Source organism: Equus quagga, chromosome 6 (assembly GCF_021613505.1).
Source record: "Equus quagga isolate Etosha38 chromosome 6, UCLA_HA_Equagga_1.0, whole genome shotgun sequence".
NCBI classification, from domain to species: domain Eukaryota; kingdom Metazoa; phylum Chordata; class Mammalia; order Perissodactyla; family Equidae; genus Equus; species Equus quagga.
In genome coordinates, this window is record NC_060272.1 from 114,438,187 (window position 1) to 114,464,944 (window position 26,758).

Consider the following 26,758-nt stretch of genomic DNA (forward strand, 5'->3'; position numbering starts at 1 on the left):
TGATGAATATGAAATGAATCATGTTTAAATTTGTATTTCTCTCATTACTAGAGAAATTGAACATCTCTTTATATATTTATAGGCTTTTGGGTTTTCTTTTCTCTGAATTGATCATTTTTCTTTTTTATTGTAGTCCTTTTGTGTTCTAAATACCAATCTTTTGAATGTTGATTATGTTGCAATATGTTTAATCTGTCACTTTTTTGGGGGGTTATTATTGTGTGTTGGGTGGTTTTAATTTTTTATCTATATCAATCTTTTCTTTATGGTTTTGTCGTTTTTGTGTCTTCTTTCATAAGTCATTCCTTAATCCAAAGTCCCAAGATATTTTCCTCTTACTGTTTTAAAGATGTATATGTATGTTTACATTTATTTTTCCATATGAAGCTTTTTAAAAAAATATTTTTTGGTAGAGAACTACTCTTATTTTTTAATCTATATGGCAAGCGAATAGTCCCAATATCATATATTAATACATATTGTGTTTCCTCTACTGATTTGTAACAATATTTCTATCATATATTGTCTCCTTAATATCTCTAAGCCCTTTATTCTGTTTCATTGATCTGTTTGTCTATCACTGCACTGATACTATAGTAGATTAATTTCTATGGATTTATATGTCTCAATGTAAGTGTTCTACTTTGTCAGAAGTGTATTTCGCTACTATTGGACTTTGTTTCCATAACAATTTGAGTAAAAGTATCTCAAATACCAAGATAAATCCTGTGACAATTTTTATTAAAATTTGTATATATTTGTCATTTTAATATCCCAAGTATTTCTGTCCATAATTTCTTACCATTAATTCTAGCCTTTTTTATGTTCTTCAATAACATTTTGTAATTTCCACCCTAAAGGTCATGTGTATCTTTTGTTAAATTTATTCTTAACATATTACAGTTTTGTTGCTAAGTGAGATTTTTTTCTATTCAATTTTCTATTTGGTTAGTGATGGTGGTTAGAAGCATTATTGATTTTGCATGCTAATTTTGTGTTCGACAATTTTGCTGAACTTTCAAATTCTAATATTTTCTATAGATTTTCTAGTAGACTTTATGCTGCTGGCAAATAATGAATTTTCTCATTACCTTTCTATTTCTTAGCTCTTTGTGTTTTCCTGTTCTTTTGATAAATACTCAGAAGTGGAATAGCTGGATCATATGGTAGCTCTATTCTTAACTTTCTGAGGAATCTCCATACTGTTTTCCATATTAGCTGCACCAGTTTCCATTCCCACCAGCAGTGTATGAGGGTTCCCTTTTCTCCACATCCTCTCCAACATTGGTTATTTCTTGTCTTGTTAATTATAGCCATTCTGGTGGGCATGAGGTGATGTCTCATTGTAGTTTTGATTTGCATTTCCCGAACAGTTAGTGATGTTGAATATCTTTTCATGTGCCTGTTGGCCATCAGTATATCTTCTTTGGAGAAATATCTTTTGCTCATTTTTTAATTGGGTTGTTTGTTTTTTTTGTTGTTGAGATACCTGAGTTCTTTATATGTTTTGTATATTAACCCCTTATCAGATGGTTTGCAAATATCTTCTTTCAATTGTTAGGTTGTCTTTTTGTTTTGATGATGGTTTCCTTTGCTTTGCAGAAGATTTTTAGTTTGATGTAGTCCCATTTGTTTATTTTTGCTATTGTTTCCCTTGCCCGGTCAGACATGGTATTTGAAAAGATGCTCTAAGACTGATGTTGAAGAACATACTGCCTATGTTTTCTTCTAGAAGTTTCATAATTTCAGGTCTTACATTCAAATCTTTAATCCATTTTGAGTTAATTTTTGCATATGCTGTAAGATGAAGTCTGCTCTCCTTCTTTTGCATGTGGCTGTCCAGTTTTCCCAACACCATTTATTGAAGAGACTTTCCTTTCTCCATTGTATGTTCTCGGCTCTCTTGCTGAAAATTAGCTGTCCACAGATGTGTGGGTTTATTTCTGGGCTCTTACTTCTGTTCCATTGATCTCTGTGTCTGTTTTTGTGCCAGTAGCATGCTGTTTTGATTACTGTAGCTTTTGTAGTATGGTTTGAAATCAGGGAGTGTGATTCCTCCAGCTTTGTTTTTTTCTCAGGATTCCTCTGGCTATTCAGGGTCTTTTGTTGTTCCATATAAATTTTAGGATTCTTTGTTCTATTTTTGTGAAAGATGCTGTTGGGACTTTGATAGGGATTGCATTGAATCTATAGATTGCTTTAGGAGGTATGGACATTTTAACTGTTAATTCTTCCAATCCATCAGCATGGACTATCTTTCCATTTCTCTATGTCTTCTTTGACAATTTAAGTGCCCACCAATGGATGAATGGATAAAGAAGATGTGGTACATATACACAATGGAATACTACTCAGGTATAAAAAACATGAAATCTTGCCATTTGCAACAACATGGATAGACCTTGAGGGTATTATGCTAAGCAAAATAAGTAAGATGGAGAAAGTCACGTACTGTATGATTTTACTCGTAAGCAGAAGATAAAAACAACAAAGAAAAACATAGATACAGAGATTAGATTGGTGGTTATCAGAGGGGAAGGGGGGAAGGAGGAGGGCAAAAGGGATGATAGGGCACATGTGTATGTGATGGATGGTAACTAGTCTTTGGGTGGTGAACATGATGTAGTCTACACAGAAATTGAAATATATTGATGTACACTTGAAATTTATAAAATGTTATAAACCAATGTTATCTCAATTTAAAAAAAAAGAACACAGACATTTTCAGACACTCCTGGCTTAGATTCTCTGTTTTGCCCCTTTCTCCTTGTGTGATCTTGGGCAAGTAACTTTAACCTCTTGAATTCTCAGATTTACTATCTGTGAAATGGACATCATAATAATACTTACCTATTAAAATTTTGACAATTAAAGAAATCATGGATGTAAAGAAATCATGGGTATGTTCATCTAAATCATGGTATTGCCTGGAAGATAATAAGCACTTATTATTATTATCTTAGTAGTAGTAATTAATGTTAATTATAATTTTAATATCATAGTGTTCATTTAGAGGACCAGTAATTGATCCAGTTTAAACTGGAAAGATAGGGTGAATGCAGATCAGGAAACAGATTGACAGGAATGTGGCTCTCCCAACCCAGGGTACAAATAATTGAATTCAATTAGTTTATGGGGTATTATTAAATTTTGAAATCTAAAATATAAATATAAATATATATTTGTGTCCATTTTACAGAAAATGAAAATAGAGCTACCCAAATTATAGATGGTTAATCTGTGGATTCCTAGGGGACCTGGGACACCCTGGGAATCGCAGCCATGTTAACACAGACTGCCTTCTTCAACTTTCTGTTTCTCCTCAACACCAGCTCCAGGCAAGACTACAGCTTTAAATTATGCATATAGTGGGTGGGAGAAGGCAAGGGTAGGTGGGGAAGACTGATCTGGGTAGGAGGTAGGCTGACTGCCAGATTCCCCAGGATGATAAAGAAAGCTTTTTATTATAATTTAATAGAGAGTCTTAGGCCAAAATGTTTCCATAAATAAATACAAACGTTGGTTCTTGTTGAAAAATGCAAATCAGATGGTTTCAATATTTTAAAGCTTACTTGCAATACCTTAAATAACAAGCGCAAACATTTGTGTGTGTACATATATACATTTAAATGTATACCAAATTAGGCACACAGAAATGTTTTATAAAATGGCATAATAGGACCGCACTGGCATCCTGACATCAGGCTGAAATTCAAATCAAATAATGCAGCCCTGGAAGCGCAGCAGGAACTTTCATCACCACAGCAAGTATTCATTAAACCTTTTCTTAGGTTGTATTTAAACAATCACAACCCTGAACAGACAGAAACAAACATCTGGTCTGTCTGGCTGCATCATTCCTATCCCAAAATATTAATCTTCTACTTAGAGGACAGCAAAATAATCATGGGAAGATTAAATATGCCAGTATCTGATCCAAAGTCTGACTCTTCTATATGGAGTAGAGCTGACTTGATCTTTCTTTTCTACTGCTGAGGCAGGATTTACAAAACTCTCTGAGATTTAGGATGTTGGCATAAATCAGAGAGATCTGATGCTTAAGCTAAACTAATATCGTCCATTCCTCATAAAACATCTGAAGAACGTAACGGTGCTCTTTGGATATTAGTTGATTGGCATAGATGATAAACATATACAATTTGCTTTATTAAAGCTTTCCTGACATAACCAAAATATTTTCTGAGCTATGGTGGCCAATTCATTTCTAAATAATGTATTCCTGGGAATGAAAGACTGTATTTTAACACTATTGGCTGATCTAGCAAATTGTAAACTTTTCCAAATACAATGTAGATGGATGACAGATTTCATATTTGAATTGTAGGGTAAATCATTATTTTAACATTTTTATAGAGAAGTAAAGAAAATGTCAATAATAATAATAACCATAATGGTCATTATTGTTGTGTGCCCTGTAACTGGCACATAAGTCATATTACAAAAAATACGTAATAATAAACCCCACAAAGTAGTTGACATCATTAACTAACTTGGAGGTGGTCAGAGAGCTAAGTAATGGTCAAGTTAGGACTTAATAGCAGGTACCACATTCTGCCTTGAGAAAAGAACCTCTTTTCCTATTGGGGAGTAATTTATCATTTATTCCCAAATTAAATGAAGTACTTAATAAAATGACATGTTATGACCTTCAGGTGTACCTTTGATTTCTTAGAATGAGGTGCTAATGACACCAAATAGTTTACGTAACTATCTCACAATTTAACCTTGGTCAAAAGGGTGTTCAATGAAGCCCTTGAATAACTTAGTAGAAAGTCTCATTGCCACAAATTTCAAAAAAATAGTCCAAGTCCATATTTTAATGATGGCAGTAGGTAGCATTAATTCTCTAAAGGTATTTCGGAATCCCAGGAAGGAAAGTGAAAGGCTACTTTATTCATTTACAATAGTTAAATATCTAGTTAGGTTTATCAGGCACTGTGCTAGGTGGAAGAGATGAATAAGGTATATCTTCTGCCCTCAAAGAGGTTGCAGTCTAGTAAAATGAAGTGGGACTGAACATGCTCACTCATGCCTAGGAGCCAGGTGTGTATGAACACAGGATGCGCTTAGAGATCCTGTAATGTCTTTAGTACCCAGGTCCATGAACCTATTCATGAAAGTGAAAGCTGGAGTTAACATTTACCAGGTTAACAGTAGAGGAAGCAGCATACCTAGGGCTCCCATGGGCAGGGAAGAAACACTGGAGAAAGTTCTTGATCTCTATGAACATGTGTAGTCACAGACTCGATGAAAAATGATGGCAAGAGAGGAGACAAGAGCTATAGGGTTCAGGGCTGAATTCGGGGCTAGAAATCAAACCCATAGTGGAGGAGCTGGCAACTCTAATTCTTAGTGCGCACACAAAAAAGTCACATGTTGAGGGCTCGAGGGCAAAGACTCAGAAGTGAGGTGGGTGGTTGCATGCTATGCTACGTGCACATCTGGTCACTTACTAAGGACATGGATTTATTATATTTATATAGTTATATATTGTATATGTAACAAATATAATATATATAGTATATAACATATTAATATAACATATACTATAGTTGTCATTACAATTCAAGGGAAACTGAAGCTTAGGAATCGCCATGGAGATGACGCCAGAGTGTTTCCGAGTAGGGCAAACTCAGGAACCTGAGGGCCAGAGGCGCTTCACATACACAGGAGACACAGCACTGCAGTTTATAACCCTGGCTGCACATTGGAGTCACCCACCTGGGGAACTATAAACAGCTACTAATACAAAGGTCAGACCTCCAGAGGTTCTGAATTAATTACCTGGGGTAGGGCCAGGCATGGGAGTTTTGTTTTTCTCTAATTAATAAATTTTATTTTTTAGAGCAGTTTTAGATTCACAGCAAAATTGAGTGGCAGGTATATAGACTTTTCACATATCTTCTGTTCTCCGCAGGCACACCCTCCCCCTCCATGAGCATCCCAGGCCACAGAGGTACATTTGTTACAATCAGTGAACCTAAATCGACACATCGTTTTCACACAAAGTCTGCGGGGTACCTTAGGGCTCAATCTTGGTGTTGCACATTCTATGGGCTTTGACAAACCTAATGACATGTATTTGCCATCGTAGTATCTTACAGATTGGCAGATTTTTTTAAAGGCCCTCTTGGTGAACCACTGCACTAGCAGTAAGGAGCCGCAAAGACATGCAGGTTATCCAGAAGCTGCCATATGATACTGTCAACAAAATTACAATAGGTCCATCACTCGCCAGGAGCTTTAACTTTTAGGCAAAAGCAGAGGAACATTTCTGAAACTCCACTGACTGATGGAGGGAACAATACCTTTCTAGAAAGTCACCACTGTTTGTGGGGAGGGATGGGGCAGCCTACAAAGGATGGGATGTTTCTGACGGCCACTAGGGCTGGAACGTGGATGGACAGACCTTACAGATAACACACTTGTGTGTTGTAATGGAAGAAGATGTTTTGGAACTCAAGACAGATTTAGTTTAGAATCCTAACTTTGTCAAGAGGTATTACCTGGAACAAAGTATCTGACTCTTCTGCGTATCAGTTTCTTTATCTGATAGAGATGATAATACCTAACTTGAAGGGTCGTTATGGGGATTAAAGTTGTTACACTCAGCTGAGCATATTCCAAGAATTTTGTGGATGATCTATAAATGGATTCTATTATAATTATTAGTAGTAGTGATTAAAGAGGAGCTTATAAACAATTGCTTAGTGGTGTAATATGGACCAAAGAATAATGAGAGTTCAAAAGCAGGAGAGCACAGGTAGTAGAGGAGTCAGGAAAGTCAATTTAGGATTTTCAATAATTTGTTTAGCTTTGCGTAGAGGAGTGAAGGAGAGAAGGATGCGATTGACTGCTGTGTTTGGGGGACACACATGTGATGAGAGACATGGCCACATGCAGCTGGCTTGTGGGAAATGTGGTCAGAGAGAGGGGTTGTCGTAGTATTTGGGAAGGCCTCACAGAGTTGAGGCCTTGAAGGCTAACAAAAGGCGTTTACCGTGGTAGGTGAGCAAGACCTTTGAGAAAAGACCACACACTGTCAACATAGAATAAATAGGTTCTATCCAGGGGTTCTCAGAGATGACAGTAGTAGAGAGCATCCTATAAATCTGCAATTTATGCAAAAGCCTTCTTTCCCCTTCATTTTCTCCTCAATTTGTCGGAAACACCATCTCTCATGGGCGTCTTGCTAGGAGGAGACATCTGGTTTTGCATAAGCATAAGTGAAATGATTTGTGACAATCTGTTACCAACAAAAAGGACGTTTCTTCGTCATATTCAACAAAGATAACAAACTACTGCACACCAAATCCTTAGTTTCTAAAAGAAAATGTTATTTGTGTTTATTTTATGTTACCAAAAACCTACTGATATGATTTAGCTGAGGAAGAGAAAGAATTTGCCGTGGATGGTGAATTTGGGAACTGAGAATGAAAATATGGACCTGTGATATTATTATTTTCAAATATCTTTAAGAATTAGGTGTACTTCATTACCAGCAGGTGTCACTGCAGGCATTAAACACAGTCTTTGTTTCTAGAGAACTTTGTCCCATAAATGTTGGTGTAATTTAATTGGTAGAACATAGTTATGATAGGCATAAAGGATATTTATTCTGAAAAGCAATATATTTTATCATGGTCATGAACTTGTAAAAACATTGGCTTAAGGAAGCTGAAGTGTATACTTTAAATGGGCTTACTTAATACAATATACAGTATAAGTAATAGAATCTTATGAGGGTTTAAATATATACAGTGGTTTTTCCCGGCTAAGATAAGGTTTGCTTTTAGGAGTTATTCTATAGAGTCTGATTTATAGAACTAATTTAATGAGAATTCATAGACCCAATTGCTGCCTTCTAAATCTTTGTGCAATTGACATATTTTCCTTATAACGTTTTTGTATGTTTTGTTAGAGAGAGAAGGAAATTAAGAATTTTAACTTGAATTACATTAGTTACCTCTTTTGGGTTTCTCTGGCCCTTTAAACATATAGTATCTAACATTAGGGAGATAAATTCACTAAGTTCTTTTAGAGAAGCACACATTAGGGGCTTGTAGCCATCTTATGCAGAGAAATATTGACCATAACAAAACACTGGTCTCAGTTCATTTCTACCATGGTTGTAGAGTTGATGCATTAGTGCAGTCCTGCTGAGTTGAACTTTCGAACAGAGTATTCTCAATAGAAATCCTCGCACTTTGAAATTAATTTGCCTGCTGGAGGTGTTGGTGGTTCTTATTTATGCATAATGTAAGGGCTAGGTGTGTGAATGTGCCCGTAGCGACTATTTCATTGGCTCCATTTTACAAATTGAAACTGATGGTAGTGGTTGTGGTGCTTTTCAAGTGTGACTTGGGGGCAATCTAATTTACCTAAGCTGTTCAAAGGTGAACTCAATCTTTTCAATCATAAATTAAAAATCTTTTCCAGTTTTCAAATCAGAAACAGCACAAATTACATATCTGCAGGCCATAAGGATTCTCCTACGCTGGCCTACCTCTGTTGATTTCATCGGGATAGACGAGACATTCCCAGACACTCAGTGTTTTAACACGTCCTATAACATCTAAAGTATTTTAGGAACATCACATTGCCTTTTTTCCTGTCTATACCAGCAGGAACTCTGTGAACCTCTTGCCTTTGCCTGTCTAAGTAAGCCCATCTCTGATAATATTTTTGGCCTGTTGGTTTACTGGGCTATCATAATGTGAACATGATTTCTCTGAAAGACTTAATGATATAGTCTAAAAATCCAGACAATTGGAAAATACTTAGCAATGTCAACTATGTGTATCTTTTTTTTTTTTTTTTTTTTGTGAGGATGATTTGCCCTGAGCTAACATTCATGCCAATTTTCCTGTACTTTTACTTGGGATGCCTTTACAGCATGGCCGACAAGTGGAGCAGATCCACCCTCGGGATCCAAACCTCGAACCCGGGCCACTGAAATGGAGCTCTCAGAACCCCCCGGGAACTTGGCCATCGACTGGCCTCTCTGTGTATCTTCTTAACACATAACAAGATGACTTCGTTAACTACAAGATGTAGACACTGCTCTCTATGAAGCCTACATTCTAAGCCTACATTGTAGTTCTTGTAATAGAGACACAAGAAATAGACAAAAATGTTTGTTAGTCAACTGCATGATGCACAAATCACTGTGTTTGTAGTAGCCCTTGTCTGTGAAGTCTGTTGCATTCAAAGGCCAATCTTCCAGGAATTCTAAAACTTACACCTGTATTAAATTGGACTTCAGAGGTCAATATACTTCAGTCACATCATTGTGGCATCTAGGGCCACTCTTTTTACTTTAATTCATTCTGTTGGGATGCCTTTAGCTTTTATTGAGGGCCAGCATAGGAAATAGATTTTGGGAAACTTGATGTGTTAAGACTAAGTGTGTCGTTGAGAATGCCGATTGTTATGTTTCATGGGGTTCTAACTTCCAATCTTTGTGTCAGTAATGGCTTGTTTCCTCTGAGCTCTTTATAATTCTTCTTATTTAATTTTATAACATAGTAGATTGTTTAATAAACAGATTTCCCTCTCTGCCCGAACCTCCACTCATAAGAAAGCGTACAGCCAAAATTATGATCCTGTAGCAAGTGTAATGGCCTTTATGGTTTACATTTTGATAATAACTTCATTCCTAAGCACTCTTGGTTGTTTTCATCTTTCTCACTTACTTTTACTCTCATATTGCTCTATGTTATAAATCCTTGTAGGCTCTGGGACTGTTGGAACAAAGTAATGAGGGGTATAAATAAAATACAACAAAAATAAATAGAACAAGTTTCAAGATAGACCTATATTACACTTAAAATTCACATAGCTAACCACGAGAGTTTACAATAAAAGTATGATGGGATACCACCCACAGTGAAAAGGAAAGACAAACAACACTAAGATCCTCCTTACATTGCTATGCTGTGTAACATTGGATTGAGAACTGAGTTTGTACGTCTGTTTGAGGGGTGAAACTCATGCAGAAATTATTTTTCCAGGTAATTTGAAAGACACAGTGTTAGGAGTTTCTCAAGTCAAAGCAAGAGTCTCTGTGAAACTGGAAAGGGAGCTGTTGAGATTGGAAATAGTAATCCATTGTTGGAGTTTAGGATGTAGGCACAGATATTTTAAGTTATTGTAAGACGAATGAACAGGAATGATAAACTTGAGATTGAAATTTAAGGCATCTTGGAATTATAAAAGGAAAGAACTTTATTGAGCCAGAAAGGAATTACCTTTCTGGGTTCGGAATACGGCTTGCAGGAGGATGGGGAGAATGAGCTAAAGAGAGGAGGTGAAGGCTGGTCTGGGTGGAGGAGAATGACTGGACATCGGGCTAGAGTAAAGGAAAGTGACTCACTGAGGTCCCTTTCAGCGTTATGGTTTTGTTATTTGATTTAGGACTCAGGATATTCTGGCAAAATTTGCTAAAGCTGAGACAGGAAATTAGTCTTCATTTATAAAGTATTTGAATGTTTTTGGAAATAGGAAAGATATTGTCAAAATAGAAGTAAAAGATTTCTTTCATTTTAGTAATAGAATGAGTAGGAAGAATAGTGGGTAGATAACTGCTCTTGTCAAGGGAACCCATATTAAATATCTATTGGTCCATTGGCACTTTGGGCAATTGATTGATAGGTGCCTTCATCCCCAGGAAGGATTTCTGTATTTAGAGATCTTTTTCTCCAAATCTTAATAATCTTATATGATCAGTTTTTATTCTTCTTGTCTTTATTTTTCAAATTCCTTGAATTTTTTCCAACCCAGCCTACATAGATTTCTTTAGAATTGAAAAAGTAAAGCCTTTTTAAAAATGACACTTTAAAAACATTTAAATAAAATTCTAAAACTTTAAGAAAAAAGGTATCATATGTGGAGATTTGAGAATTTCTTCTGAAATATTTGTCCCTACTTATCCTACTTTGTAGATGTAGCACATTCAAAAATGGACAAAAAGCACATTTTTGTTATTTAGACTTATATATCATCAAATGGATACAGGAGAAATATATTATTCTGAATTTGAGTTTTGGCTTGAAATATGTTTATCCCTTTGGCATATGAATAGGTTTAGTCATTACAATTTGTCATCTCAGAAGAGAGGGAAGCAATCATTTGATCTGGAAGCCATGCATTTTCCAAATGACCAAACTAAATTTTCTGTTTAGCTGCTTTTGTAAATGAGAAAGTGGAGGCCACTCTATTTAAGTGACTGAGACACAATTATTCACTGAATCAATGGCAAAGTTAAGCTTGTATTCAGCTCATCTCTTTTAGTCCCACAATCTCACTTCAACTATGAGATAATTATATTTTTAAATATTCATGTGTCTACAACATGATACATGAAAATTTACCAGGAGTTAGCCGTAATAGAATACTGGATCTGGAATTAGACAGATCTGGATTTGAATTTTTTCCCTCCTCTTACTAGATATGTAATCTTGGGAAAATTGCTTTATTTCTCTGGATCTCAGTACTCTTTTCATAAGGCTATTATGAGAACCAAATGAGAAGATTTATGGGATATGCCTGGCAATTTTAAATGCTAAACAAATGGTAATCTCTTTCTTGTTCCTTTCCCAACTATAATTGCCACAGTGAACCTTACCGTTTTTAATTGAGACTCATCATTTAGGCAAGATTACGTTGATGCAAGTAGAAGTGTTAGGAGCTATTTCATCAGTCTCTATAGTGTGTGTAAATAGTGGACATTAATACTGCATGTTGAGAGAAACACACAAAAACTTGGAATCTAAAAATTTGTCCAAATAGTTTAAATTTATTTCAAAATCTAAAGTTTTAAGTTCAAAATGTACAACGTAGAACTTAATTATAAGGCTTTTTATTGTTCTCTATCATTTTTACCTGAATCTGGTTTCTCTATCTAGACTGTAAAGTCAGAGAAAGAGAAAAGAACAAGCTTCAAAGAGAAGTCTGCATTCCTAGACTTAGAGTTTTATCCTCAATAAATACCTGATGACTGATTGTATGAAAAATATAATAATTATGCTCTTTAATATTGAAAGGATAGCGTAAAAGCTGATAGTACTTTTAGAAAAATAGACTCCATTTCCCAGGATTATTTGATTCACTTTTGGAATTTTACGAAACATCAGTATATGTAACTTCTATATACTTTGCATTACCATTCTCTATGAGTATTTACATGAACGGGATTAGGTATCATTTGACTTGTGCAGCACAGAAGAAAATAATTGTTCCTTAGTTTTTGGCATTTTCATAGTCTTAAGATTTCACAAAATCATTTGAAGGGATGAGACACAGTGGACTCATAGCAGTATTTTGTATTTTAAGAATATGAAGATGCCGTAAAGATCATGCCAAGGGAAAGCAACGGTATTTCTAGTCCCATTAATCTTAAAGCTTTCCTATTAATTTCAGGTCCAAGGGACTCAGCTCATACATTTTCCATTGATAGGCACTCTAAATCGTTTTCATATGGATACTACAGGAATGAATGTTCGTCCTTGGAAAGTGGTAGAACCTTAGTGGCAAATGAAAAAGGCTTTTATTTTTTCCCTTTTGAGGCAAACTGAAGACTCTAAGAACTTAGGTCAGTGTCCTTTTATTTTTTACCCCACCTCCAAAGACCCAGCTGATGAATTTCTAAAAATTAAGAGCATTATAACTATATCTACCTAATAATGAACATGACTAAAATGAACAAAACTCAATAAAAGTTACTTTACCTTTTGGGGCCCTAATCACTACTGCCCTCCCCAACTTTATCTTTCTTTCCACCACTGGACAGTGCTATCTTCACTCCACTGTCAGCTCTAAAATATAGCAACCAGGTCATCTCGAGGCCTCCTTCCACGTCTCCTAGTTTCAATGAGTTAGTTCACCTACACATAATTTTCCAAACATTTCAATAAAAACTTGTTGAATCAACGTAGAATGAATATGCAGATGTTTGGCACCATCTGGTCAAACATCTGGACATTGACTCAATTTTTCAGTTTTTAAAGGTGTTTAATATTTTGAAGATACTGTCTGCATCTGAACTTCTGATTTAATTCCAGAAAGGTGGAATGGTAGTGTTAACTGCTCTCTAAGGAATACAGTGTACATGAGCCACATAGAATTAACAAATCAGAAAAGATTTCAGCCACCTTTCATTATCTTTTAATAGCGAACATTCAGAATTAGTACCGAAGGCTAAGTGTGATGATTCGCTGTTAGAGTTCTGCACATCTGCTTTCTCCACAGCTTACTCATCGTTGCCGCACTGTAACTGTAGAAATGGGAGTCTGGCTTTTATTAACAAAATGAGAGAAACCTGTGTGGTAATAAGAAGGTAGCCCACCTCACACTTAACAGTAGTTGTAAGACTCAAATACCTTAAAGGCTTTTTCCTTTATGCCGACGTTCTTTCTCGGGTACACATAAACAGGGCTGCATACCAAAAACATGCAGTCATTGACTACATTCACTAGAAGAGAATTGGGCCTACAGCCATACCACCAACAGACTACAAACTTGCCAAGCCTCACAAAGAAGAGTCAGGCCAGCTTTTCGGATAAGTTAACTCTGAAATATCAGGTCAGGAAAGTAACAGGATGTCAGAATAAATAGATTCCAGAGAGCTGAAGTCTCTAAGATATAATCATATTCTATGGTCCCAGTCTGAAAGGGTGCCATGGTGGCCTCTGTCTTTGCTAAGCTAATTTTTTGCAGACTGAATCTAACTCATGTAACCTCTTTTAGCAGGGGCATGTTTAATCTGGGCTTTGTTACTCTTTGTGCAGATTACTTTTAAGAGCAATCTTAAAACTTAGTAATTTTTTTCTTGAATTTTAGAAATTGGGAATTGTGTTTGCTTAACCAGTCTACCAACACTTCATCCTCTCTTCCTTCTATATTTATTTTACCCCCTACCCTATACCACCCTCTCACCCCCAAAAGCTCTCCTGATACTCCTTCCAGGAAAATCTTGACATTGATGTATCTTCCAGCTATAAAGTTCTCCCTGGGGCTTCATTTCTTACTTGTACTTAGTTGGAACTCATTTCTTCAGTCATTCAGCGCAGGACCCCAAAACTAAAATTATTCAGGAGCTAATGAACATGATACTTAAGAAAAATTTCTAGATTGCTTCCTTAAAAATATTACATTAAAAAAATTACATTCATATGTGATTTGTCAATACTAATGCCCCCGAGATGGTGATCACTTGATGCTGAGCATTCGGCTGCATCAAATCAAATAACTGAGGAAGCGCTGACCTCTATTAGTCTCTCAGTCATTCCATTCTGGTCCTTTTCACCGCCATCATCCCATGTCCAAACCTCTTTCCTTGAAGGAGGCAATAGTCTTTACATTGTCTGTCTACCTGCAGCGCCTCCCTTCCAGTTTCCTCTGCATCTTGCTGCCAGATGACCCATTAGAAGATGCCAATGTTGTGATTGTCACTAACTTTTAATAGTTTTCTGATGATGGTCCAATCCTTAGCCTGACATTCAATCCCTCTGCCTCCTTCTCCAAAAGGCTCTTCTGCTGCTATACTACAGATGAACAGGATCACTTAATGTTTCCCAACTACACTCTGTGCTTTCACACCTCTTGGATCACTGTTTCTCCTGCTTGCAATGCCCTTTCTGAAATTTGAACCCAGGTCTTCAAATTCCTATCCAGTGCCCTTTCCACAATTATATTCTCTCTTGAAACACAATCTATGTCTCATGCACATAAATTAAAGTATTGCTAGGAATGCTGGTGTGGTAGACAGAATACTGCCTCCCCCCAATCTGCCTCTATGTCCATGTTCTGATCCCCAGAATCTGTGAATATGTCACCTTACATGGCAAAAGGGACTTTGCAGACGGGATTAAGGTTAAGGCCTCTGAGATGGAGAGATTACCCTGGATTATCTGGACAGGCCTAATCTAATTATATGGATTCTTCAAAGTGAAGAATCTTTCCCATCTGCAGTCAAAGAGAGCTATGACGACAGAGAGGGTAAGAGAGATGAGATGTTGCTGGCTTTGAAGACAGAAGAAGGATGCCACGAGGAATGTGACCTCTAAAAAAAGCTGGAGTAGCAAGGAAATGGATTCTCCCCAGAGCCTCTAGAGAGGAACAAAGCCCTCTTGTAACCTTGATTTTAGCCCAGTGAGATCTCTGTCAGACTTCTGATCTCCACAGTTGTAAGATAATAAATTTGTGCCATTTAAGACACTAAGTTTGTGGAAAATCGTTACGGTAGCAATAGAAAACTAATACATCTGGGTTCAAATTCCAGAATTTACTAAAATGACTGTAAATCAAGGCAATAGGAACATAAGATTTCTTAAATTCCCTTCCAGTGGCGAAATTGCCACCCTAGGCTAAGCTATCTTGTTCCTTCAGAGACCAAGATACTACCTAATCAAGATCACAAATGAATGTATACTAATGTGCTGACCAGTTTTATCCCATGAACTCAGAACATTTTCACGTAATGAGAAAAATAAAACTGTTAAAGAACACTTAATGTCCACCATTCAAATAAAATTGACTAAATTGATGTGGAGAGACACTTAATGTCAATGATTAGGTGCCTTGTACATATGAGTTACCAAATGAAAATTTTTTGATTAAACTCCCATTCAACATATTAAGAAAATAAGGCTCTAAGATATTAATCTACCCAGCTAAGGTCACCGAGTCATTTACGGATTCCTTTATTAAACAGCTATTAAGCACCTATTATCAGCCAGCTACAATGAATGGAAGATCCAGAACTCTAAGCTATGGCGGGTGCTGAAAAATGGTAGACTTATGTAAGGAAACAGAATTATAATGCCTGGACAACATGAAATTTTGAGGAAGTTGGGCAGACCGGAAGTAAAGAGAGGTTTAGGAGAGCAGAAAATTTTTATGAAAGGAAAGCCATAGAACTAAAAAGATGGAAGCAGAATTTTACATAACCAATGGTTTTTATTTAGAGTTGGCCTTTAGAGATTCAACTAATCTCATTGGAAGTATTCATTTAACAAAAACTGTGCAATATTATATGCCAGGCATGGTGTGACGAATACGGTATAGATTATGTCTGAAGCTCACTGTCACACTGCTGTCAAGAAACACAGACATTTAAGAAATAATTGTAAATTACGAGTGTTGAAAGGACAGAGTGCAAATAGGGCCCTAATTAAATATCACAGGTTTTTGGAAGTAATGCTATTTACGCTGAGACCAAAAAGTGAGGCAAAGAAAGTAGGGATCTCTTTAGAGAACATTCTTCTTAGAGAATATTTCCATTAAAATGCATTTTTCCTGTCTGAGGGCTGATTTCCTCAATGAATTAACATGCCAATTGTATCACTTAAGAGGTTTCAAACTGCAAATAATGGAATAAACCCAAGCAAATATAGCCTTTATTCTCTTAAGAAGAAGCTTAGAGGTAGAAATCCCAGAGCTGATGATTTTAACAGTTTAGCAAAGTTGTCAAGGATCTAAAAATTTTTATCCTTCTCCTCCAACATCTTCAGCAAGTTGGCCTTTCTCCTCAGATCTCTACAGTCATAAGATGGCTGCTTGAACTCCAAAAATCACGTTCTGCTTCCAAAGGTAGGAAGGAAATGGAGCAGAGAGTTCGTTTAACATGTATTTTTCTTTTTACTAGGAAAAAAACTCAGTCCCAGGAGCAACTCATTCTCTACCTTGCCCCTAAGACTATTTCCCCATCTATGGAAGGCCATGGCCAAGTCTTTTATAGGCTCCATGATGCAGTTAAAAATAGAACCTGGAGGTATGTAACTAGAATGCATCAGGAAATTGCCTTATAAAGTAGTAGGTGGACCCTCTAGAACCAGCATGGCTTCTCTCCCAGTCTAACCATATAAAGGACTTGAGACTTCAGTTTCTTGGCTCCTAAGAACGGATGGGTTTCTCATTCTATGTGAGTTGCACTGAGCGATGAACTTCAGACAGGCTCCAGGAAGCTGTATGCACACTTTGTTGTATACTTATCTGGTCCACGTCATTTGTACCACTTATTTGCTAGCTCAGTCATAAACCAAAGTGAAAACAACTTTGAACCACATTCAAATCTTTCTTCTCACCAATCTTTTAACCTAGACCAGTCCTTTGTTGTCTGACCTAGTCTTATTACCCAGCAATCGTACGGCTACCTCTAGGCTGCAAAGAAGATAGGGAAAATGAGTATCTGGTATTTTCAGACTCTACTGTATGGTTGTATGGAATGAAGGAGGATGGGGTTCAGGGCAGGCTGCCCCAAGATGCACCACTCTGGTATATGGATTATTTTGAGCTGAAGACAATAAAGGCTCAGAAGACTCAGGAAAAACATTTGATCTTCCCCCCTCAAACTGCCTAAAAGACTTTAACATAGAAGGCCTGTTCCCGGAAGGAGGTCATACCACATGATAGCTACAGTATAATGTAAAATAGGTGTGATAGAAAGACACCAACAAACCCATTTTTTGTCCCAGAAAAACCTGTTTAACAAACATTTGCATTTCCATCTCGATGTAAATTGCCTTCCTCCCTTGTGAAATCCCAAATCACTACCCTCAACATCCTCCTTGTCTATAGCTGAAGATGTTTAAAGAGGCAGCCTTGGCCAGATGGCTGAGTTACTCAGTTTTTCCTGAGTTTCTCCCATGTATATGTGTTATTAAACTTTGTTTGATTTTTCTCCTGCTATCCTGCCTTTTTAATTATTTGACCAGCCATAAGCACCTTTAGGGAAAGTGGGGGAGGAATTCTCCCACTTCTCCTTTGGGGGAAGAAACTGACTGTTGTTTAGGTAACCAACAATGTCTGGGACCCCACATATAGTTTTAGAAACCAATTTAAGAAAAGTTATTTCTTCCAAAGGAAAGACCACCATAATGATATGATGGAAAAATCTTAATGTTTCTCATGAAAGTGATTGAAGATGAGAGTTCCTTTAGTTCTGTTAAGTGTGAATTCCATATACTGCTTAATGCTTCTCAGGTAAGTTCTAGATAGCCCAGGTTCTTTCTGTTGGTTGCCAAGCCTGCCATAAATATCTCAGGCTTGAAGAAATCTTTATTGCTCTTTTATATCAAGGACAATGGATTCTCAGTTTAAGAGAATTGACATTGAGGCTAATTTCCGAATATCAACTGAAGACTTAGATGGCTGTGGCAGATACCACAGCAAAATAATTTGCATTCTGTGTGGTAAGTGTTGCAATTGCCCACAGTATACCTGTGTGTGATTCTGGGAGTATCATATGCTCACTGTTTATGAATGGGTGCATTCTTAAATATGGGAGCACTCCCACTTATAGGTCAATTCCAGTGTCCCAGAGTAAGGAATGGGGATAGTCCTGTATGTAGTCCTGTGTGACTTACGCTAGAATTATTAGTAAGCCTGCCTTAGCTTCTTTTCTAGATTGTTCCTTGAGAACAGGAATGCTGTCAGTTTTTATTGCTATATCTCTCACAGGGCCTGGATTCAAATCCTTGCTCCATTACTCAGGACTAGTGTGACCTTGGGCAAGTTATTTGATTTCAGTTTCCTCATTGGTCGAGGAAGGCTTATACTAATAATTGCCTTTTAGGGTTGTTCATGCGTGTGTGTGTGTGTGTGTGTGTATGTATAAATAAAATGTGGAAATTTGGTAAAGAATTTAGTGCAATGTCACTCAAAGAAAATGTCCAATAGATGTTAGTTATTACTAAGAACCAAAGATATTTCTTAATGGGAAATGAAAGCCTATTTTTTCCACTAGCTAGCTGTGTGTTTTTGGCTAAGACACTCAACTTTCTGGGCCTCATTTTCCACCTCTGTTAAAGGTGGTGGGTGTGCTAAAATCTGTAAGCTCACTTGCAGCTTTAAAGATTGGTGATTCCTGGCTCTGCTTATCACTTCTCCTGGGACACACTGCAGTGGTTTAGGAAAGAAAAATAAAAGCCGAAAACCCACCAAGGAAGAAACAGTATAGTTAGTCAATGTGGAAACTTTATCATGTAATTTCATGACCGAATTTGTCTATTAGTCACTCTGCTACCATGGGACAAAGACAAAATGTTAATAGTAGTGGGTAGCATATTCAATAAGTGGAATGATCCTTTTAAGAAAGAGAACCTTTTCTCCTTCGTGTCACGTGGAAAGAAGGATCCTTCCATGGCTTTTTGTAAATGAGCGCTTGGCTATTGCTGGGAGTAAGTTCCCAGGTTTCAGTCTTACCATTTATTGGCATCCAACAGAGAAACAGAGGACTTTTATTTGGAAATACATTTGGAAAGGATTCCAGAGAGCCCAGGCAGCATTAATTGTACTCTAGTTTGGGAGATTTTCACCTTTTCTGTGTGCTGTAACTAGCTGGCACTCATCCAACTGTAATTTAGACTTACCATGAACTGGAGGGTTTTTTAATGTGTGCAGTGATTTTTTTTTTAAACCAATAACTTCTTTTACCCGTTGTTCTAAATTTTAATTTTGCGTCTGCCTTTCTTAGTTTCAAGCACTCTCTAGCCCTAATATGTTTATTCTTAAAAAAGGGTCCATTTTATCAGTGGTTTTCAGTGATACTTAAAAACGTTGGCTATTTGGTGAATTTGGGTTCACTCGTGAAACCTTTACAAATCCTGTTCTACCACCCCAAGACTGCTTTATTTAAATTACAATAGGAAATGCCTCTGAACCTCAAACATCCCAATTTATGCTCTTTTAATCAAACAACTGCAGGCCAGAGTGACTCTCATAGTGAACTCATTAAGGGAACCAAGGTTCATTTAGGCAGGAATTTTGCTTTCTAGAAGATTAAAAAGGTAGAAAAATTCTACGCACAACCTTGTCTTACGGTTGCCTATGTGTTACGACCAAATAATCCATGTTGTAATCAACCAGATATTTGCATGAACATTATTTGCAGGAACAAGTGAACAGCCAGATGCATTTTGTGTCTTCCAATTTAATTTATTAAGATGGACCATTCTTTTCTTGTTGCTGTGAGAAGACCATTCTCCTGTTGGAACAAAGTGGAATAAGATTGGTATTGACCTGCAGAATCAGATCAGTGTTCCAATTCTTACTTTATTTATATGTACTAATAACAGTGATGAGGAATGTTAGGTTACATTTATGTTTTTAAGATCTGAGAAAGGACTGTACCTTGGAAAAGGAGAAGAAGAAATGTGTAAGGTTATCGAACACAACGAAGTTAAAGGAAAGGCTATGTTTTGATAGGCATGGGTGCGTGAATATTTACCTCAAATGCGGCCAGTTAGAATAGGAGACTGAGTCAAGGACAGGCGTTTTTAATACACCTTTTGTCGTAGTCAAGATTGGCTTAGGAACAGGGAAGGCTGTAACTGAGGTAAAGGACTTCAGAGCCTGCCATATCTGCCATTGAAGTCCTCTGCTCATTGGTGTAGTGGAGGCCAGGGTGGGTGGTGGTGATGCTGGGAGTGTAAAGAGGAATAATCTCTTCCCATCTCACAACTCTTCGAGAGGCGACCATGCTTTATTTCTTTACCAAGCTTCTTAAAGAATTGCCCATTGCTTTTTCCTTAAATTTTATGGCTTATCTTTTCACGGTTAAATCTTCGGTTTATTAAAAATTTACACTTGGTGTAAGGTGTCCTGGACGGGTCCAACTTATGTTTTTCAGGTGACCGCCCACTTGTCTCAATATCATTTATTGAGTAATACATATTTTCTCAACTGCATTGAGATGCCCTCCCTTTTATATTCTAAATTCCTTTATGTATTTAAGTTTATTTCTAGATTCTCTATCGTATGCCATTGCTCAGTCCGTGGAGTTATGAACCAGTACCACACTGTTTTAATCACTGAGAATTTAAATTTTTTTAAAAAATCTAGTATTACTAGTCCGTGGACCATCCTATCCCTTACTCTTTAAAGATAAATTCTTTATTGTTTTTCATCTTTTTCCCTGGGCCCAAGATGATGACATGATAGTCTGATTCATCTTCATCATCTCTTCCTGCACATAAGTATTTACCTAGGACATATTTACTGTAAAAACTGGGAATTTCCACAGTGTGCTTTACTAACTGACAGATATTGCAAGAGGCAGATCTGTTGTAGAAAAAAAGAAACAAAGCAATTCTAGCATATGAGAGAAAGATTTCCTGAAATATAAGCTCTGGATTCCAGAAAGTTCCCTTTATCAGAAGGGCCACATCATTCTTTAGCGTAGACATCAGGAACAGAAACAACTTTCGTGCTTTGGAATATATTAACAACTAAGTTTAAACATGAAATATGTGAAGCTACTTCTTGAAGCAAACTATTCTTCCACTACAGAATATAAAATAGTTTTTAGTCACTCATCTTTCCTATATAATTCTTCTCAGGGTAGGGTAAGTTTATCTGCGAACTAGGTACGTAAAGTATTTTTTCTATTGCTTCCAACTTTTGACACCATAGTTACACTATAAAAAGGTTGCTTTTAATAAAAAGAATAACCCTTAATCAAAACTTTAAAAACACTAAGGAGCTTACTATTTAAAAGAGACTTTGGTAAATCTCTTTGTTAAATGAACTACACTATTTTGTATATGATACATCTAGATTTTTATTTTGCTAAAGGCAAGGATAGAGTTATAAGGTCGTAGCTGTAGCAAATGCTACTTTCTATCTATTGCAGACTTTTTTTTGGCACTTCTAGAAAGGAAAGAAACAAATGGATCAAGTAATAATGCAAGAGAGATCAAAGCAATTCCTTCTGTCAACAGTAGCAATTCATGCAAATCTCTAAACACTGAAGGCTTTCACAGCTAAAGAAAAGTCTGCGAGAGAGGATCACAGTGAAAAACACATCATAGACAGTGGTATCAGTTTCTAAATTTTATGTTATAAGTAGATTCTGCTTAAGGACAACCAAGCTGGGTGTAGGAGAAGGGAAGGAAGGGAAGTGAAACTAAGATTTATTGAGCACTAACTATAGTATTTCACATGCATGATAGCAAGACCTCTGCAATGTGCTCCTCTATGCTGTAGTTGAAATGAGTGGGCTCTTGAGCTATGCTGCCTAGGATCTGAAGTCACTCTTGGCCGCTTACTAATCACCTAGCTTTGGTGCAGGTTATTATTTAAGCTTTCTTTGTTAACACTATCATCATCATGAAGAATAAAATAAGATTATTGTAAATATAAAATGAGTTAATTTATATAATGTATTTACAACAGTGCCTAGCATATAGTACTAATTAAGTATTGTCATTTCCACTTTACTGATGAGGGGACAGGAGCTCAGGGGTAAAGATGCTTATCTTAATTCATATGCTTATTAAGTGACGGAGCTGGGTTTCCAGTACCATCTGTCTGAAGTCCTGGTTAATGATGTCCTCTACACCCTTTCTACTCAAAGTATGGTCCGTGGATCAGCAGCATCATGTCACCTGGGAGCTTGTTAGAAATGCAGAATCTTCGGCCTGCTCCAGACTCACAGAGACAGAATCTACAGTTGAACAACATCCCCAGGTGATTCCTACGCACGTTACAATTGAGATGTGTTGCAGAATGCACTACTGCCCAATCAAACCTCTGCTAAGTGGAAGGACAGCGAGATTCATTTGCATGCAATCTGTTGCTTTAGAGACCTCAAGCATCCCGGGGTGGGGCTTGGTCTCCAATACTTTAGGCTCTGCCTTTCTTCTTTGTCAAGCATACTGCCTAGAAGCTAACTCTGGGCTGGCTGTTAGTTTGTCTCTAGTATGAACCAATCACTACTATTTTCTCTCATTCTCTCTCTCTCTCTCCCTCTTCCTCTGTCTCTTTCTCTCTCTACCTCTCTCTCATTTTTTACTCCTAAATTTACATCTTGAAGGATTTACTTGGAGTAGTTGTGCCCTGTGGCTCTGAGCAAAATGCCACTGAAGCATGCCTTGTTAAAGGCAGTAGTGTATGAAAATAAGATGGCTCATGAAATTCGACAAAACTGTGTCCAGATGCTAATTCTTTCACTTAAATTTTTTCTCTAAACAATTTATTTAACCTCTCTGAAACTTTGTTTCCTTGATTTTAAATATTTTTATGTATTAATACATATATCTCAGGGTTGGAAGTCTCAAATAAATTCAAGGTATGAGAAAGCACCCAGTTCATAATAAGTGCTCAATAAATTTAAAATAAACAAACAAATCTTGACCTATGACAGATTTCCTGTCAAAGTTAAGGAAACTTGCACTGAAGACCCAATACATTTAAAGGGGTGGGAGACAATGGCTGCCCCTCATGGAATGCAGTGAGTTTGAACTGCATTTAAAGGAATATCTTCTGTATTTAAAGACTAAGGCAATTGCTTTTATGTGGAACAAGCCCCGGGAGGGCTCTGTTTCTTAGAATCATCAGTTTCATTTTAGTCTGTACAACTGTTTTTTAGAAAGAATTGCAAGAAATCTTGTCCCTTTAATCATGCCATTAAAAAAAAAAAAAAAGAGTTGCTCCAATCTTAAGAGGAATTTTTATTTTATGTTAGAGCCAAAATTCTTTACATGGGAGCATAGCACTCATTTTATTAATAAAAAATTGAAGGCAATGAGCAGAAATTTGCTTTCTGTTATTATTTAGAGAGTATGCTCCTTCCATAAAGGAACGTGCACCCGCAAAGCATAAAGGCAGGGGACAGCGATGGTAAACCTCCCTCAGTTCCGGTTCTCAGGACCACAGTGTGCAACGAACAATAGAAATGCCTTTCAAGTTGGTGCAGCTGTTCCGCTCTATGGGGCACCCACTGAGTTAAAGGACAGAGACTCCACACACATGTGAAATCCTCAGCTCCAGAGCCTAATTAATTTCCTGAAATCTATCAAAAATGGTAGAATCACGCACATAAAGTATATGTATATTCTGGAATAAAAAATAGCTTAAAAGTATGTTGAAAAAAACCTAAATTTCACACACTCCTTAAAGATTAAACTTAAAAGCAACCTAAATCATTTGGCCTCACAGTTTGGCTTCAGTTATGTCACAGTTTTGTGTCGTTTGGCACTCTTGAAGTTGGGGTTCATTGTAATTTGTTGTTCTGTGCACATATCATGTAGGCACACCATTCCTGCACATTTTCTCTTGATTCCTTTTCCTCCTTTTATGAGAGAAAACAACGTTTAATGAGAAGAAAAAATAAATAGCAAAGAAGCCTGTGCAGTTTGGGGACAACTTTTTGATTTCTTGCTAAAATAGGTTTATGGAGACTTGGCAGACCATGTAAATATAAGATTAGATTACATATTTTAGTCTTTTTCTCCTTAATTGAAGGATCCAGAGATGAGGCTGTCTGGGCATGAACAGCGTATCTATAATGTCTATAAAAATTTGAAATAATTTATTTTCTGAAATACTCTGGGGAGATAATGCCCCCAGATTTCCTCCCTTTGGGAAACCACATTTATCACTGGGAGTTAAGAAGAAGGATCTAGTCAAGGGCGATGATATTGATGGTTTCCTGTCTTGCCCTGCAGAACAGGGCTAATCCAGCCCAAAACATGCCAAAAGGATGTACAAAGAGTCTCAGATCTCTGCATTGCATCTCTAAAATGCACCCAGATCAACTCAATGTGCTTCCTTTATCACTGCTTGTTAACTTTCCTGTTCCATGACCTATTTTTTCTTTTCTTTGCATTTTACTATTCTCAATTTAGCGCTTGAATATTGGGACTAACTATCTGGTTAACCGACTATCTGATTTAACGGCACTAATGCTTTGGAGCATGGCTTCTGGTATTTGTCCTCTATTACCTTGTCCCCAGAAACACATCACATTTGTCATGAGGTGGCTTAATGAATCGAAATATGGCTGGTGGGGAAAGAAGAGATGTGAAGCATTCACTTTCTTTGGATCATTCTGAGATCAGCAATTTCTCCATCCCCAGGCCTCTCATGGCGATACCTTCATCAGCAACGTACTTTAAATGAGAGTTAGAATTCTCTCTTGAACCTTCTCCCGTGTGCAAAACTGGCAAGAAACATTCAAATAGCTATCTTGCAAGCTGTGGATATTTCCTTTGCTCTGGAATTTGCACGGGCAGATGGGGGGGGGGGGGGGTAGTGTAGATCCCTCGACTTTCTGGAGTATAGAATTAGGAATCAGTTCCATTGGAGAATTCCAAAGCATCCGGAGGGATGTAGAAGCTCCATTATGCCTCCTAAAGTTATTGAGTTCTCTAATTTTCTCTGTAGTGTAATATGTGGTCTTCTTTGAATGCTCCTGAGATGACATGGCTACATTTTATCATGGAAACTGCCCTATTTTATCAATTCTAAGTCATCCATATTTTCATATTTTAGCTTCTCTGAAATTGGAATGTGTCTCATAATTGATAGAGCACCACAGTCTGACTGCTAGTATTTTTTTTTTCTTAGTAGTACCTAAAATCAATGTTCCATTTTACAATCAGAGTCATCTTAGATTCAAAGAGTTACAATACACTTCTTTACGTGTACCTTCAAAGAACTACGACCTTTCATATCTAGAATTGCAATAGGGATCACAACCCTGGCCACCTCTGTATTCTATTCTCCAAAGCAAGAGCATTTGAAAGTAAAATTTAAAGTAAAGGAGTGAAAAGCAAAAATATTTAGAAAACATTTAATGTTTCAATTTATTGTTATTTACTTTGAGCTGTTGGTCTGAGAGCCCATTTCCTTTTAAACTCACTTCAAGAGTCCGTAATAAATGAGGTCTTCCTTGGCAAATGGTGAGTCATGGTAGTCAAATAACTGCTGATGTATCATTAATCTCCACTTCCAACAAAAAAACACCTCCTGACCTGGATCGATGCGTTCGATCTGATCAGTTACCACACAGTGAAAGTGTGTGAAGCTCTGAATCAACTGTGTCATGACTGATTTAGTTCCTCTAGAGTCCTGATATCATTAAACTTTAAAGCCATTGCTCCAAAGTTACCTTATACCTAAGATTACCTTCAAAGATGCACAGAGAGCTTAGTGAGTACAGCTCTCTAGTGATTTTCTAGGTTCTCTAGATATTTAATCTTTGTTCAGATTTGTGCTTGTTTTCGAAAAAAGTTAGGAGAGAAGGATATGAGACTTGAGATGCTTATTGAGCAAAACCACCCTGAAGCCTTCATGGCTATTGACCAAGCAGTAATGGAAAACGGGAACCAAGAAATAAAAATCTCATCAACACTGTGAAATCTGTTCTTCTCTGTCTCTATATAAACCTCATGTGTTGGCTTTGGCAGCAGATTGAACTTTGTCATTCCAATAAAGTTCCTGAAATTCACTAGATACCCCTTCTTTTTACAGGAAAACATCTGCAAGTGTATTTATCTGGTTATAAACAAAAATATGTTTTACTTTGTCAAATGACATATCAGAAGTATTTATTTGTATTTGCAATATGCATTATCAACCCGTCACAAAAATCTGTGAACACAGGCACATTATTAAAACATTATTCACAAGTTTAAAAATATATGAACTAGCGAAGCATACACAGTTCTCTCGACCTCGGAACATTTTCATTGTACTGTTGAAAGAATTTTACTTGGTTGAACAGAGAACTGTTTTTAAACTTTCTTTGGGGAAATTTACTCAAAACTTTCCACTCTCAAACTTGATTCAGACTGCAATTTAAATCTTTAAACACACACATATACACACACACACATGCTGTATTTTATACATCTAAGGTGAATTTTTTTCACGTTTTTAATGTTATTGAATTTGATGAATCTTCTAATTTATGGCAAGATAGAGTTGAATTGGCAGTGTTTTTCTTTCTTTATGG